Source organism: Prunus avium, chromosome 6 (assembly GCF_965620075.1).
Source record: "Prunus avium chromosome 6, drPruAviu1.hap1.1, whole genome shotgun sequence".
Taxonomy (NCBI): domain Eukaryota; kingdom Viridiplantae; phylum Streptophyta; class Magnoliopsida; order Rosales; family Rosaceae; genus Prunus; species Prunus avium.
Genome location: NC_142289.1, coordinates 24568808 through 24587036, shown reverse-complemented (window position 1 = coordinate 24587036; position 18229 = coordinate 24568808).

Below are 18229 nucleotides of genomic sequence, written 5' to 3'. Positions count from 1 at the left end.
TTGTCGAGTGCGAAAGCTTGTCAAAACAGCCGAAAACTTGTCAAATTAATTAAAATAAAAAACAAGTAATTAATTGATAAAGGTTGTGCAAAGCCCCACTGCGAACCAATGAAGGTTGGTCAGACTGGAAGGGGCTCTGGTCGCCTAAGCAAGTGGTCTCGAGTTCGAGCCTATGTGGATGCAGAAAACTTTCTTGGGAGAGGTCCCCGCATATGCGCCTGACAGTACCTCGGAGGATTAGGCTTGGGCCATGCCCGGGGATACCTTGGGAAACCAAAAAAAAAGCCCCACTGCGATGATTGGCTTGAAGTGGAAAGCCTTTGCTTTCTCTTAAACTTCACAATTGAGCATTTCGTTTGTCGATATTAGGTGACACAAATTGAACCTCAAGGTAAAAAGTCACTTTTCGTTCATGTAGTTTGTAGCCTACACTCCAACACTTAGATAATATGTTTCTTAATATCTTCTGACCTTTGCATTTCTGCATTTCTAAATAGACTGCATGGGTTTTGCAAAAGGAAAATCATCAAACATACGGGACTGAGAACACTACCACTTATCTCTTAATTTTATTTCTTATAAGAAAAATCACGACGGTTTATATGGAAAACCGTCGTCACAATTGGGGTCGTATAAATATAAACAACCAAGATATTTTCGTAAATTAAGGCAACGACCTTTAAAACAAACAACGTCGGTTATGGATAAAATGACGACGTGAAAACATGAAATACCACTTCTTCCAAAGTAAACTTTTGTCGTGTATTGCCCAGAGAACCACGTCATTTTCGGAATACCAAAGAAGTCGTTGACTTTTAATTAACCAGGATGATCTACTAAAACAAGGTAACATTGAATTTGAATAATGACGTCGGTTTTTTTTACTAAGGGTTGTTGAATGTAAGCATACAACGACGGTTTAGATAAAGAAGCGCCGTCATAATATATAATATCAAGTCATTAAAAGTAAACTTCTGTTGTGTAAAACTTAAATAACCACGTCGGTTTCGGAATTCCAAAAGTCTTTTCGCTTTATTAATAACCACGTCGATTCCTACTAGTTTTGCATCGATATAACTACATACTAGGGCGGTTTTTAATAAAACCGTCGTGTTATTGAACTCTGGGAAAATATATAAACTTTTTCATCACCTGACCTAAAGTCTTACGTTCTCTCTCACCGATAAAATATCTCAGTTCCCCTCTCAGTTCCCAAAAGCAGCTTCGTAATCATCATCGTCTGAATCTCGTCATCGTCATCGTCTTCGTCCGCAAATCACCAAAGTTAACGTCGGAAGGAAACTTTCTTTGTACGCCAAAGGTTTTTTCTCATTCTCTTTTCATTTTTTTCAATTTCATTTGAAGAGGGTTTTGAAAGAACGAGTCTGGAAACAAGACTCCGTCAAAATGACAAAATAACCACGTCGATTTCGAAATTCCAAAAGTTGTTTGGCTTTATTAATAACCGCGTCGGTTCCTACTAGTTTTGCATCGTTATAACTACATACTAGGGCGGTTTTTAATAAAACCGTCGTGTTATTGAACTCTAGGAAAATATATAAACTTTTTCATCACCTGACCTAAAGTTCTACGTTCTCTCTCACCGATAAAATATCTCAGTTTCCCTCTCAGTTCCCAAAAGCAGCTTCGTAATCATCATCGTTTGAATCTTGTCATCGTTATCGTCTTCGTACGCAAATCACCAAAGTTAACGTCGGAAGGAAACTTTCTTTGCACGCCAAAGGTTTTTTTTCTCAATCTCTTTTCATTTTTTTCAATTTCATTTGAAGAGGGTTTTGAAAGAACAAGTCTAGAAACAAGACTCCGTCAAAATGACGAAATTTTTCACTGGTTTGATAAAATTCATTGGTCCATTACCCTCACGAGCTTGAAGATGACAATTCTGTCTTGTTTGTGACGTTAGAATCGACAAACCACGACAGTAGTTAAATCCGACCTAATGCAACTGCACGACGGTGGTTAATAACCATCATGGTATGACAATTAATACGTCGAAAACAAGATAAAATCATCGTCTCTTTGGAGAAAGAACTCCACCTTTTTCCTGTATCACAACGATGGTTGTCTTTTGTTTTGGACGTGTTAATATGTAATCCACATCGGTTTTTAGACTTAATAACCGACGTGGGGTAACAATTAATACGACATGAACAACATAAAACCATTGTCCTATTGTCATACCATGTTTGGTGAGAAATGTTAATAAGACGTCGGTGTTTTCTTGATAATGTCTTGGTATTGTTTGTACAATGGCGGTGTTGTTTTACAACCGTCGTCCTAAATTCAATATCATCGTTGTATTTTTTCGACGTCTTTTATTTAATTTTACGTCGATCTGTTTAATTAACCGTCGTTGTTTCTCTTGCAGGTAAATTAAAAATGGTTTCGAAATCTCAAAGCAAGGAGGCCCAAGTTTCAAAGTCTCCAATGGATGAAGCCAAATCAGTTCAAAGCAAACCTGCGAAGAGGATGAGATTTTCTTCAACCTCTGATAAAGACCCAAGCTCAACCACATTTGTTGAGGAGCCAAAATTGACTCGCGGTATCAACACAATGAGCTGTGTTGTGAAGAGGAAAATTCAGAAGATTAAGCATGTGGTTGAGTTCAATAAAAGGGGCAGACCACATGGCAAGGTTGCTATTGAGATGCAGTCTTACATTGGTGTTTTGGCACGCACTAGAGTCCCTCTTGTGGACAAGAAATGAACTCAATTGCCCAAGGACTTGAAGGAGCAGATTTGGGAAGCTGTTCAATGGCTTTTGTTACTGGGGAAGGGTGCAAGAAGATGGTCCTGTCGTCTGCCACCAAAAAATGGAAGGATTTCAAGTATACCTTAACTAGCCAGTATATCCTTATGATAGGATTTTTAGTCTCTGCGCAAACAGGGTTAAAATCATTGAAAATACTTGCAAGAATACAAGGTAATTGTAATATAAATGCTCATGCAAGGTCGTTGTCCCCAAAGATTGTTTGACTAATTTGTAATTAAACTAACACTTAATTAATAATTAAAATAGATTTTATCAAAGATCTGAAATTTATGAATTTGAAAAGATTAAATTAACAATAAAAGAAATCTTAAAGTTGGGAAATAATAACAGTAAATAAGAAAAACGTTTTTTTTAAATTAACAATTTAGAGAAAACTAGGGTTTAGCCATCACCGTCACAATCCTATGCAATTCTATCAATCACTTATGAATTTCCACATATATGCTTTGAAGGTTAGGTTTTCCTAATGCATATTTTCCTTGTGATGTTGAAGCGAAAACATATATCTAACATGCAATCCGTCTGTGATGTTCAAATCAAATATAAACATGCAAGACTCATTAAGCTTTGTGAAAACCCTTTGAAAAACCATGCAACCCTTAAGAGCGTGATGTTCACCTTAAGTGAACTTACAACTACTAATCACAAGAAGCCCTCCTCAATTTCAGGGTGATGTTCCAACATAAATTGCATCAAATTACTTTTCTAAATATCCTAATGGTGATCAGTCATTAAAATAGACAGATAGTTTTAAACGCATTGATTAATAATTCAAAGCAAACATGCATCCATTCATAAGCAAATTAATAAAATTACATATTCATGCTAAGGCTTATGGCCTCGCCCTAGCAAAAGGGAAATTAGCTACGCATATTCATAACTAAAATCCAAGAAAGTATCATCATAATGAATAAGAATGAAAACACCTTAAGGTAGAAAATCTTCAAGAACCCTAGCAAAAGTCGCGTTAAAAAGCCAAAAGAGCCCCCCAAATTTGCTGTGAAAAATAACTTAAATACCTCCTAAAACCCAGCTGCCCAATCCCCACAAGGAAACTAGGTTAAAATAAAATAATACTAGGATATAAAATCCAAATTGGATTAGGAGAATCTGCCCACAATCTGCCTAGCCACGTTTTGGCTGCAAATCTCCTCCAAATCCAGCTCAAGATAGCTTGTTTTAAAGATAAAAACGTTCTGAACACTTCTCCAGAAGGTCACGAACCCATCTGAGGTCATCTTGGGCTCCTAAAATGCAACAAAGGCCCAAAACGTCACTATTTCAGCGCTGCGCACTGCTCCTTTGTTTTATTGCCAGAAAATAACTGTTTAGTAGAAAAATCTGAAATTTTGATATGATCAAGCTAAGTGACTCACGAACATCCTCCAACTGGAAATACTCCAAAATTCGTCCATTTGATTATGTTTTGCTCCAGTGGAAGTCGAAAGTCCTATATTGGAAATATAATCAAAATTCTTCCAAAATATTAACCAAAATATACTAAGAATAAGGTTAACTATATAATATAAAATATGCCCATCACCTTCCATTCTCAAATGACAAGGAGAAGTTAAAAGAACCCCCTGAGCTTTATAAGTTCATAGAGAAATCGTAATGGGATGCCTTTGTAGCTTCAAGGTTATCCCCAGATTTTGAGGCTGTGCATTCTGGGCAGAAACAGAGAAGGGAAAAATGCAAGTACAACCATAGGTTGTCTAGAAAAGGGTATGTTGGTTTGGAGAACCAATTGGAAGAAACCATGCCCGGTGAAGAAATCGATCGATCTCTGCTATGGAAGAAGGCAAGATAAGATAAAAAGGGAAACTTCCCTGATCCAAAGGTTGCAGAGAAGGCAAAATTAATAGTAAGTCTCACTAACTCTGTTCTAAATTTGAAACACGGAGGGTTTTATTTTTGTATAGACATCTCATGTTTAAATAACCATCGTTATAACTTAAACACCATGACGGTCTCTATTTAATGTCATTTCAAAGATAATAGCACGTCGGTTTTTGCACAAATTAGACGTCTAGGTTGAATTACTACGACGGCTTATATTCCTGAGACAGTTGTCTTTTTTTAAAGTTTTAGAACTACCTTCATTTACTCACGCACACACTCTCCCTCTCTCTATCTATTTCTCTGAAATTTGTGGTGCACAATTTCTGGAAAATAATGCATATTTTTGTTAAGTTTTTTCACCTCTGCATTAAAATTTACGACGGTTTTATCTCATATAGATGTTAGAATTGATATACAACGACGGTATGTTACTACTGCCGTTTGAAATTATGTACTACGTCGGTTGTTTAAACAGTCCATCGTCTTAATTGAAATACTACGACGGTACAGGTTTTTGATTTATTTCTATTTATTTGTTTATTGCTTTTGAATATACGACGGTTTTTTTCTACCGACGTTGGAATTGTTACACAACGACGGTATTGTAATACCGACGTGTGAAATCAACACTACGTCTGTTTTTTTTTTTTTTTTTTTAAATCGTCGTTGTAACTTAATTATTACGTCGGTTGATTTATATGTTTTACCATCTGTTCAATGTCTGACATTCTCTCTCTCTCTCTCTCTCTCTCTCTCTCTTTTAGGATGATTTGCAAAAAAAGGTCTCCAAGGGAACTCTGACTGTATCCGGGAGCAATGATATTTTGACTCTAGCTTTGGGAACCCCCGAGCATGGTGGGAGAGTCAGAGGAGTTGAAGCTGGTGTTTCCCCAACTCAATTCTTCAATTTGCCGAGACAATAGAGAGTAAAATTTGCTGACAAATTGAAGGAAAGTCTTATGGAGGCAGTCAGAGAAGCGACATTGAGGATGGAGGCTAGGTCAAGGGAAAATGTTTGGGAAGCAGTCAGAGCAGAGAGGGAAATTATGTTGGCACAATTCCGTCAACTAATTCCTAATTTTGATCCCAACATGCTGAAAACACCAATTACCCCAATTCCCCCAATTCATGTACAGCCTCAAGAACTAAGCCCCAAAAATCCAATGTCTGATAAGGCAAGCTGTTCTGGAGCCACTAATGCCAAACCCCTAGTTTTGGGGAAAGAAGATCCAAAGCTTGATGCTGATACTGTTGAAAAACAAGAAGATGAAACGATAAAATCTTTGATATTTTCTTTTTCTGCTTTTTAAATTTTAAATAGACGTTGCTCTTTTAAATATCTGATGTTACAATTTAAATATCCGATGTTATATATATACCGACGTCTGAAAACCATAATACGTCTGTTTCTTCCAAGAACCGTCGTTGTGAGTGAAATACCACGACGCTTTTACTTGTTTTGCATTATATTATGCCTTGAAAATAACGACGGTCTTTTTTTGCCGTCGTCTCATTCTTTTATAAAGCATTCACTGCATTTTAATTAGACGACCTTTCTATAGTGTAGCGATGTTAGAACATTTACACAACAACGGTTATGTCTTTACTGTCGTCTATTACCTTTACTCCGTCAGCATGTTCTAGAAACCGTCGTTTATATTATATACCACGTCAGTTTGGTTGGTTTAGTTAGAGTTGTTTATTTTACTTGATATACAAACTAACTTATATTTCTTTATTTATTTCTTGTGATAGGATCTCTCAAAGCTAGACATGCCACCTCCTCTGTTAGCCCTATGCCAATTTGTCCAGACGAAGTTGCAGCCTGCTAACGAGACTGTTAGTGTTCACATTCCACGGGAAGTGTTTGGCACTGAGCATGATACCTTCCTCCTTGTGTGAAGATATTTTGCAGTTTGGTTCCATGGTTGAGATTGGAGCCATAGTGATTGCAGTGTACATGAGGTAGTTCTAGAAATCCTATATATATATATATATATATATATATATATATATATATATATTATTTATCTTTATTTTAAATTAAAATCTCATTTAATTGAATTTCATATATTTAGGTACCTATTTGACTATTTAAAAATGGCAAATATGGTAAACCTTGTTGGGCTTGTCGACCCTGGACAAGTCAGCTCCCAATTTGGATCTCTATCTCACCGAACAAAACAATTGTTAGACAACATGAAAAAAGCAGATAGGGATCAATTTTTCTTGGTCCCTTATAATCCAGGGTTAGTCCCCTTAACTATTTAAAGTATTTTCCTTGTAATATTTTTCTTTGTACTATTTAACCTATATGGATCATTATTTGTAGGGATCATTGGGTGTTGATAATTGTGAGACCAGCTAAAGAGACTGCCTATCATATGAATTCACTACCAAACCGCTCTGTTGACGATGACATGAAAAATATAGTGAATACGTAAGTTGATTTATTCCAATCTAAGATTTTATTTTTATTTTTATATGGGCATTTGAATTATACGACTATTTTTTTTAATATGGACGTTATAATGAAAATACAACGGCGTTTGTGTTTTTCATTTAAGAACGTTTAAATTTTTACTGTTCAACTTTCATTTACAAACAACTTTTGGTTATATGATGTTTTTCCTCGTTACTGACGTTAGAATGTTACATAACGACGGTAGTTTCATACCGCCGTATGAAATAAACTACTACGTCATGTTTTTTAAAACTCTGTCGTCTTCACTGTTTTACCATGACGGTTAATGTTTTTCATTTAGATTTTTCATTTTTTCAATAACACTTTTTGTTTTCTTGAATCAGTTCAATCAGAGCTTATAACTCTCATATAGGCAAACACTCACGGAAAGTAGGAGCCATATGGAAAAATCTACAAGGCACTCCTTAACAACCAACAAGTGTAGAGTGTGGCTATTACATGATGCGTTTCATGAGATATATAATTCATGATCCAGCCCTAGCATTTGAGAAGAAAGTAAAAGGCAAAATTTAAGATATAATTTCTTTATTTAACTACAACGACTTTTTCTTTTAAAACCGTCATTTTTATCCTTCTAACACATCGGGTTTTTCGTTTATTTTGCAATTTGAAAAGAAAAAAGTACCAGTGGAGTATACACAACAAGATATTGACGAACTCAGGCTGGAGTGGGCAGAATTCGTAAACAAACAATTACAGAATGATAAGTGATGTAATTTATTATAACAATGTTTAGGTATATTTTAATTTAATAACAATGTAAATAAATTTTTTTCATCAATTGAGCAATAATCAAAGAAAATTAAAATTTTTTTTGAACTTTTTTTTGTTTTGGATATTCATGTCTTAAAATGAATTACAATGAGAGTAAATCATGAAAAATAAATCTACTTTCCAAAAACCGACGTCTCATTCACATTTACACATCCCACATGTATAAACAATCACTGTCTTTCTATACCGGGAAATAAAACATCAACAGCAATTCGTAAAAACACCATGTAAAATGTAAAACAGGACGGTTTATGTACATATATGAGTTATGAGAAAATCCACTTTATTATATATATGTGTACCGATATACTACGTCTGTTAGTACAAACATATCGACGTCTTAAAGACATACAATGGCGGTTAGCTTACAAAATTTGACGTTGTATAGGTAAACAACGGCGGTAACTACTTTAGAAAACATGTTGTAAATACAATCCACGTCGGTGATACAAAACAAGATGACATTGTAACTTAATAATCCACGTCGGTGATTCAAAACAAGATGCCGTGGTAACAAAATAACGTTGTTTTGTGTCCTTGTCGATGTCTAAAATCATCTAGGATGACTTTTTCTGTTGTTTAACGTCGTTGAAAAGGGATCCAACGTCGGTTATGTCGTTGTCATTTCATTTTAATATGACTTTTATATTTTATTTTATTCCTAATATTCATAATAAATTTCAAACTAATTCCAAAAAATAAACTAACAACTACCATGCACTCATTGAAATCTTGTCTCTCCCCTAAAGCTCTTAAAAAATGTAATTTTACAAAAAAAATTTATTGTCTTTAATTACTAATATTCATAATATAATCAAAAAAATCCACAAAAAAAAAAAAACCCGAAAATTTTTATGCACTCATTGAGACAATATCTTGCCCATAAATGCCTGAAAAATTTAATTTTAGTTTTCAAAATTACAAGTGATAACAAAAAGTCAAAAAAATTTAGAGACAAAGCACGATAGTCCTTATACTTTTCTTAACATAACCCTAAGGTTTATGTGATCCATTGGTGCCATAAATTCAAAATTATGAAATCCAAATTTTAGCCTACCTTTATAGAAGGCATTGTTGTAAGGAGTCCGTAGCAATTTTCGATTCATTTTTCTCATACTTGTGTATTTTTTATAGATTATTATAAATAAACCCAATCCTAGACATGTATTTATAAAAAAACCCACGCACTATTTAAACATAGAAACACACCCAAAAGCAACCCCAAAATCAACAATTGTATATTTTTTGGGTGTGTTTATAAATGGGTCTTGTGTGTGTGTAATGATGGGTTTTGGGTCTGTTTATAAAGTGTTTTGGGTGTTGGGTTTTTTTATAATTTCAACCCCCATTTTGGGTGTTTTAGTGAAACTCCCTATTTTTTATGAATAATTATTGTAAAATTTAGGGTTTAGGGTTTAGGGTTTAGGGTTTATTGAAACAACGCCGGTTTTCTCTCTTTGTTTTTCTTTAATTACACGCGTTCGAATCCCAGGAAACCCAAACCCCATCTTATTATTTAATAATTAAGACGTTGGTTTCTTAAACGGCGACGTAAAAATAATTTACTACGACGTTTCCTTAAAATGAAGATGTAGTTTCAGTTTACAACATCGGTTATGTATGTAAATCGTCGTCATAAGTTGAAATTAAACGTCGATATCTATGTATTTACCGTCGTCTTTGAAAAACGCGGTACTTTGAAATTTTTGACCACGATCTAAAATATTCAGAATTTCCCTTTAACCCTAAAGTATTTCGTTCTCTCTCTTCAACATAAATTTGTCTTAAAGTTTTCGCTCTCTCTCAAAGCATTGGGTATATTCTCCGAGCTCTCTCTCAAGCATTTGTTATATTCTCTCAGCTCTCTCTTAATATCCATGCATGGCTTCTTAAAACCATAAATGTTTTCGTTAGTTTTGGTAGCTTTGGTTTCTTAATATATGTTCTGGGAGCTATGGGTTCTCAATTAGGAGCTACATTTGGGTTCTGTTATGTTTTGGTGTTTGCATTTTTGTAATAATTACTCTCTGTTTGGGTTCTTTTATGTTTGTTTGGCCATGGGATCTTGGAAAAGGAATGGGGATGGGACTTGGGTTTTTTGTAAACCCCGACGACGGTTGATGGATCAAATCATCGTCTAAATTTTTATTATATGTCGGTTGTTCATTTACTCCCGTCGTCTGATTTTTAGTTTGCATTTGGTAAACCTAAAGACGACTGTTTCTCCATTAACCGTCGTCTTTGGCTACCAGAACCCAGAATTGTGTACTTTAAAAAGCAATGCAAATTTCTGGGTTTGGGTAGCTTAAAGACGACGGTAACTAGATATGTCGTCGTCTGAATTTCTATTTTACAACAATTATTTTGAAAAAACCGTCGTCTGATTCTCGTGTTATTTTTTATTTTCAATTTTTTCTCTGCTATTTGAATATAGTAATGTTTCATTGCTGGTCTTTTCACTTTATTATATATATGATTTTATAGTGTGTGAGATGGATAAGTCATGGATGCATGCAGATAGAAGATCAAAGGCATATGAGTTAGGGGTGGAACGATTTTTGAATTTTGCTGTAGAAAATCTTGGAAATACAACTCATATTCGTTGTCCATATGTTAAATGTGGGAATATTCGATTTTTTGGGGTTGGAATTATAAGGGAACACGTATACTTTAATGGAATTTACCAAAGCTATAAGATATGGACATGGCACGGAGAACCTTGGGAATGGACTACTAATGCTAGTAGAAATGTGGAAAAAGATTAGCAAAGTGTGTTCAGTTTTGTTTCTGAAGAATTAGGGATGGATGATAACGATTTAGGTGATATTGGATCTGATCCTTATGAGTTTGCTAATGTGATTGGGGATGGAGATCAACCCTTTTACCCTGGTTGCAGTAAGTACACGAAGTTGTCAGCTTTGGTGAAGTTATATAATTTGAAAGCAAAACATAGGATGAGTGATATTTGTTTTACAGAATTAATGATACTTCAAGGAGATTTACTTCCAGAAGGAAATACACTACATTCCTCTATGTACGAGGCAAAAAAGACTTTGTCTGCTTTAGGGATGAGTTATGAGAAAATCCACGCATGTCCCAATGACTGCATTTTGTATAGGAAGGAGTATGAAGATTCAACTAATTGTCCTACTTGTGGTATCTCAAGGTGGAAGGAAAGCAAAGATGGGTTCTTGAAAGAGGGTGTGCCAGCGAAGGTGGTGTGATATTTTCCTCCAATTCCAAGGTTTTAAAAGGTTGTTTCAATCCCATAAGACAACTAAGAGTTTGACTTGGCATGCTGCAAGAAAATCAGTTGACAATCATATGTCTCATCCAACGGATTCCCCGTCTTGGAAACTTGTTGATGATAAATAGCCCGAGTTTGGTAAAGAGCTGAGAAACTTGACATTGACTCTCTCATCTGATGGATTCAATCCTCACAGTTCTTTAAGTAGCAGATACAGTTGTTGGCCAGTTATCTTAGTTACATATAATCTCCCACCATGGCTATGCATGAAGCGGAAGTTCATGATGTTGACCTTGTTGATTTTCGGTCCCAAACAACCTGGAAATCATACAGATGTCTACTTAGAGCCTTTGATTGATGATTTAAAATCTCTGTGGGATGAGATTAGAGGAGTGTATGATGTACACATAGGAGAATACTTTACACTCAGAGGTATATTACTGTGGACAATTAATGATTTTCCTGTCTATGGGAACTTATCTGGTTGTGTCGTTAAAGGATATAAAGCTTGTCCAATATGCCGCGATCATACACCTAGTCATAGGTTGAAAACTGGCCACAAAATTTGTTACATTGGGCATAGAAAATGGTTACCAATCAATCATCCATATAGGTGGCAACATGCAGCTTTTAATGGGAAACCTGAATATGGCACGCCTCCCGAGCCATTAACCGAAGAAGAAGTGCTGCATATGGTTGAAGATATTAATTACATATGGGGCTCGAAAAATGGGGGAAGTGTTGGTGAGAATGATGGTGACAGAGTTTGTTGGAAGAAGAAATCAAAATTATTTGATCTCAAGTATTGGAAATACCTCCTTGTGAGGCATGCCCTAGATGTTATGCACATTGAGAAGAATGTTTGCGATAGTATCATTGGTACATTGCTGGAGATCCCTGGAAAAAATAAAGATGGGATTGCTGCTCAGTTAGATTTATTGAACATGGGGGTCAAAATTGATTTGCAACCCGAGTATGGAGAAAGATGTACTCGCTTGCCTCCAGGGCCTTGGAATTTGTCAAGAGCAGAGAAGAGAGCGGTTTGCAATTCTTTCTATGGTATGAAGGTCCCTGAAGGTTATTCTTCAAATATAAAAAATCTTGTATCTTTAAAAGATTCAAGACTTCTTTGCCTTAAATCTCATGATTGTCATACCTTGATGCAACAATTGCTCCATGTGGCAATTCGTTTTGTTTTGGAGAAGCCTGCAAGGTATGCAATAACAAGATTGTGCTTCTTTTTCAATGCTATATGTGCAAAGACAACAGATGTTTCCAAGCTAGATAAGTTGGAAGAAGATGTAGTAATTACTTTGTGTTTGCTTGAGAAGTACTTTCCCCCTTCCTTCTTTGATATCATGGTTCTTCTAGTAGTACATCATGTCAAAGAAGTTCGTCTATGTGGGCCAGTATATTTTAGATGGATGTATCCATTTGAAAGATATATGAAAGTGCTAAAGGGGTATGTTTAGAATCGTACTCGTCCCGAAGGTTGCATTGCTGAGTGGTATATAGCTGAAGAAGCTGTAGAGTTTTGTATCGAGCAGTTATCTTATGTTAGTACAGTTGGAGTGCCTTCAAGCCAGAAGATGGGAGTTTCAAAGCCATTATCAGGTTGCACAGAGAGCTTAGTTGATCTGGACTTGTTGAACCATGCACATCTATATGTCTTGGAGAATACGGAGGAAGTCCTAGCTTATATTGAGTACGTATGAGTTTAATTTTTCATATGTAGCCATTTTAAATATTATTATTCATTATGTTTATCTTATATACAATGGACCGTAATGCTTGATTTGTTCATGTCAATTGTAGGGAACATATGATCCACATCAAGACCACTTATCCAAAATTTAGAAAGAGAACAAAGTGGCTACAAGATAAGCACAATAGCACTTTCATTCAATGGCTACGCTTTAAGGTATATATGTTATTGAATGACATATTGAACTTTTAATTTTCTTTCTTTCTATAAGTTAGATTCAATTAAGATATATTATTAATTTGCAGATTCAAAGCGAACTTAATGGAGAAGATAATAATGGCGTATCAGAAAATTTGATGTGGCTAGCAGCTGGTCCAAGCATGGCAGTGCCATCATATAGGAGCTATCTTATTAATGGTGTTAAATTTAACACCAAGGCACAAGATGATGTGTGAACTGTCCAAAATACTGGAGTTTATTTACTTGCACATACTATGCAAGTTGCTAGTGCCAAGGATAAAAACCCTATTGTCTCCAATATAGGTTTTTATGGGGTTATTCAAGAAATTTGGGACCTTGACTACCAAAAGTTTAGAATCTTAGTCTTGAGGAGTGATTGGATAGATAACACTTTGGGCCTTGTAGTCGACGAACTTGGATTTACCCTTGTAGATCTGAGTAAAATTGGACATAGGAACGACCAATTTGTTATGGCTTCTCAAGTCAAACAAGTATTTTACGTTGACGACCCAATGCATCGTGGTTGGTCGGTAGTGTTATCAATGCCTAATAGAGAATATAATGATGTTATTGGTGATGATGTGCTAGGTGATATTAGAATTGAGTGTGAGCCATTTACTAGAGGGATACTAAATGTTGACACATTTGATGACCTAGTGGGTGAGTTTGGAAGTGAGAATATTAGAGATGGGTGTGAAGATATATGTTTTGATTGATTGTTGTAATGTATGACATTAGTTATGCAGTTAATTGTATGACATTAATTAATAGCTCTGTATACTATTTTAATCTGATCACATTTTCATTATGCAGGTTTTGGGCACGACAAATCAAAATTTTAAAATACTGGCTTGAAGGTGGGAAATACGACGATCCAGTTCAAAAACTGGAAAAACAGACGTCTAAAATAAAACCAACGTCGTATTTTTACAAACGTCGTGGAAAGAAAATGCAAAAGACCGTAAAGAAATAAAAACCGCCATCTGAAAAGGAAAACACGTCGATTTATTAAAATAAATCATAGCGGGTGTAATAAACATCAACGACGGCCTACAAAACAATGCACGACGCATATTTCAATATAATCCACGACCTTTATTTTACAGAAACTGACGTTCAAATTATAATCCACGTCGTTTCTTTTCCTATCCACGACTTCAATATTATTTTTAACATCGGCCTTTAAAAAAAAGTAGTCGTGGATGGTATTTTTTACGGCGGTATTGAGTAAAATTGTGTCATTTTAAAATATTCAGACGTCTGCTTTTAGAAAAAGCGACGTCTAACACTGTCGAAGAGCCTTCTTTATGCAATTTACATGACGAATCTCGTAAGAGATGGACGTGAAATACGGTTAACAAGGCGTTTTTCTATCCAATACGACTTGGATAATTATATAAGCGATGTTTTTTTCACCTGTATGTCATGGTTAATGCATTTTACGTCAGTGCTTGTGTGATTAATGACATGTAATATGATTTAAACGGTTGTTCTTTTGTATATACGTCATTTTTTAAAAGTTATACGTCAGTTTGTTTATTTAGTTAACGTAGTATATGTTAACCACGACAGTTTCTAGTTTATACAAATCTTTATTCCTTCAATTAGGGACATGGATAATTATCTGTACGGCGGTTCCTTTGTGAATATTGACATTTAATATTCTTTAAACATCTGTTCTTTCGTGTTTGCGTCATCTTTCATTAGTTACACGTCGATTTGTTTATTTATTCAACGTGGTATAAGTTAACCGCGACGGTTTCTAAGTATTTCTTCAATTAGGGACGTGAATAATTATCTCTATGTCCGTGCTTGTGTGATTATTGACATGTAAAATGCTTTAAAAGTCCGCTCTATTGTGTATGCGTCGTCTTTTATAAGTTAGACGGTGGTTTGTTTATTTATTTAACGTAGTATACGTTAACCACGACGGTTTCTAGGTTATACAAGTCGTATTCCTTCAATTAGGGACGTGGATAATTAGGTTTACGTCGGTTTTTGTTTTGTTCTTGACATATAACACTCTTTAGACGTCTAAGTTCTAATAAAACCGTTGTCTAATATTGTACAAGGTTTCATTTTACAATATAAATATAGTAATTAGACATCTGTTTGTTATATTTTTCGACGTTGAATGGCTTAATGACGTCGGTTATTATCCGTCGTTGTTTTATATATCAAAAGATGGCGGTCGATTTCATGACGGTTTGAAAATCTTCTAGATGACGGTGGATTCCCATTGTCTATTTCGATTTTTGTAGTAGTGATACTTATAATTTATGTTGAAAGTTGGAGAAATGAATGGTTTTGTTCTTCATTTGCGTACATGAGCTTTATGTGAGTTTTGAAGGAAAGATTAAAAGTGTTTTATAAGCTTGTTTGTTTTTATATATAAGTTATGCAAGTAAAATATAAATTGTTTTATGGATTTGAGGAAATGTTTTGAGTAGCCTATTTGTGTGCAAGTATGAACTGCTTTGAGATTTTGTGAATATTATTGAGCATATCACTAATATGAGAACTTGGATTGATTTGCAAATTACATTGAAAAATAACAATTGATAAATATATACCAGTGAAATATAAAAAGTGAAAGAACTACGTGTGGCTTGATCCCTTGGTAAGGGTACATAGGCAACCTAGAGCTACCAGGTGCAGCCACAGAATCAAGTGTTGAAAATTTTCTCAGTTAGGTCATATTGGCAATTGATAACGTATTCGCGCTGTTCTAAGAGTTGAAACCGGATTTAGTTGGCTGATTGATTTTTGTGGTATAATGAGGCCTGAGGCTATTCAGATTTATTTTTCTAACGATTGGGAATTGATTTTCAACTTTAATTGCATATTTTTACAAGTGGAATTTTTTTGGGAAATGTCCGTTTTTCAGGGGAGACTCGGCCGGTTTTTTGGTAGAAGTTAAACCCTTAGGGGTCGTTTGGTACGACGGACTGTTATTGACTGGACTAAATTCTGGGATTGTCTTAGATTAGCTCGGATTGGACTAAGCTGGATTAAATACCGACCTATGTTTGGTGCTGCGTCGGACTAGGAAGCTGGATTGTAAAAATAGTGAAGACCTATGTTTGGTGTTGTATCGGATTAAAAAATAATTATTTTAATATTTAATTTTAATTAAGGATTTTGGACCTAAAAATAAATAAAAAGTAAATAAATAAAATTCTAATATTTTTTAAAGGCTAAAAGTATCTTATCTTTTTTTATTAATTTTCTTTTCTCCTTGTTTCTTTCTTCTTCCTCGTGTCTTTTCTTCTTCCTCTTCTTTCCTGACCCATTTCTTTTTTCATTCTTTCTTCCTCTTTTCTTCTTCCCAGGCCGTTTCTTGTTTCTTGTTTCTTTCTATCTTTCTTTCTTTCTTCCTCTTCTTCCTTTTCTCTTTTCTTCTTCCTTCCCTCCTTTTTACTCTCTCTTTATGCTGCCACAGATCCAATTGAATCAACCTGTCTCTCTCTGGTTCCATTAATTAATGATTGTGGTGGTTCGACTGGGTGGTGATGGTGGTTGACCTGGGTATGTGATGGTTGGTTATGGCTGGTTTGATTGACTGATTGGGTGATGATGATGATTCGATTGGGTCTGTTGTAGCTCGTTGTGGGTTTGATGGTGGTGGTCTGACAGAGGAAAGCAGAGCAAAACGGAAGAGGAGAACCAGAGAGGAGAGACAGAGCAGTGTTGAAGAGAAAAGAGAAGAGTAGAGCAACATTGGATAATGGCAGACTCGATCGTCCAAAACAACGACTTCGTTATTTAGCGGCACCTCCACGGAGCTCTCTATTTTGTGCGAACGAACGAAGCGTTTTTCGGTTGCCCGGATTGTATAGTCTCATTTAACTTAAAGAAGCGCTGCACCAAACGTGGGTTAAGGGTGTTGTTTAAGCCAGTCCAATCCAGTCCAATCCAAGGAGGTGTACCAAACAGACCCTTAAGGGTGTTTTTGTTTTGTGGTTGAGGGTAAGAGGGATAGTTTGGACAATTGTGCCTAACACTTGCCAAGTGTTGGACATGCACAGGGTTCGACACATATTCCAAAGTGGAATTTGGGTCGGGTCCTGTCAACATGGGTTTTTTTAATACCCATTTCTACATGAAACCTAATTGGACCCAACTTATACTCTTAACCGTCAAAGCATATCTAATGATGTAGATAGAAGTTCGCACCAATTGTTTGCAAAAAGACGTTCTCACTAGAGCCTAGCCCTTCTTCATATTGTAATGTAAAGTGGTATGAAGGTGGACCGAAGCCCAACAAAATATATGTGGTTCTAGGGATAACTAGCAGACTTTGTATCAGTGTTTTAATTGGTTTACAAGGCTAAAAGGGTTTCTAGTTCTATTAGAATTGGGATTCACTGTTCTATTGCAATAAGGATACCTTAAGGAGTTTCTTGATGGGCAAGACTCCTTGAGTGATGCATATAAATAGAAGAGCTCCCTCTAAGAGCCGAGACACACAACTCATCAAGATATTCACCCCATCTAGAATATTGAGCTAAGGTAGTCGGTTATCTTAGAGAAGATCTCTCTCACTCAAGTGTTCATTCCAATGGTAGAACAAGGTTAGTGTTCAAGTTTAATAGCTTATAATGTTTACATGTGGTATCAGAGCATAGGTTATTTTATCTTCTACCTATCCAATTTGTTGCAGCAACAAGAACTTGAAAACTGAAGGTCGTTTTAAGTTTTTCAAGACTAAAGGAACTTGTCATAGCAATAGTTAAGGTTAACACCTCGCTGTGACAAGACGAAACTGATCAATTAGTTTGTAGAGTTCTAGCAGTGTTCTGAGCAAGCCAAAGCAACTCAGACATTGCAAGATCTGTACACTCAAAGGTTTATGATCAGACTTGTGCTGCAAATAAAGGCATTATGAATGACCCTCTGTCCAAAGATGTGGGTGATTCATAATGCAATTATTTACAGCAGAACAACATGGGAGATGAAACGCATAGGCTAACAATTAAGGTTTTTTTCTTCTGTCCAAAGATGTAGAAATTTTCTTGTACAAGAAGCCTGCGTGATTTTCATGTCTCAGTGTTGATAAACATGTTTTGTTTTCTCTGTCAAAAGGTGAGAATCAACCATGTTTTAAAGATTTTGGGGTTTTCAGTTTTTAAACATATATACA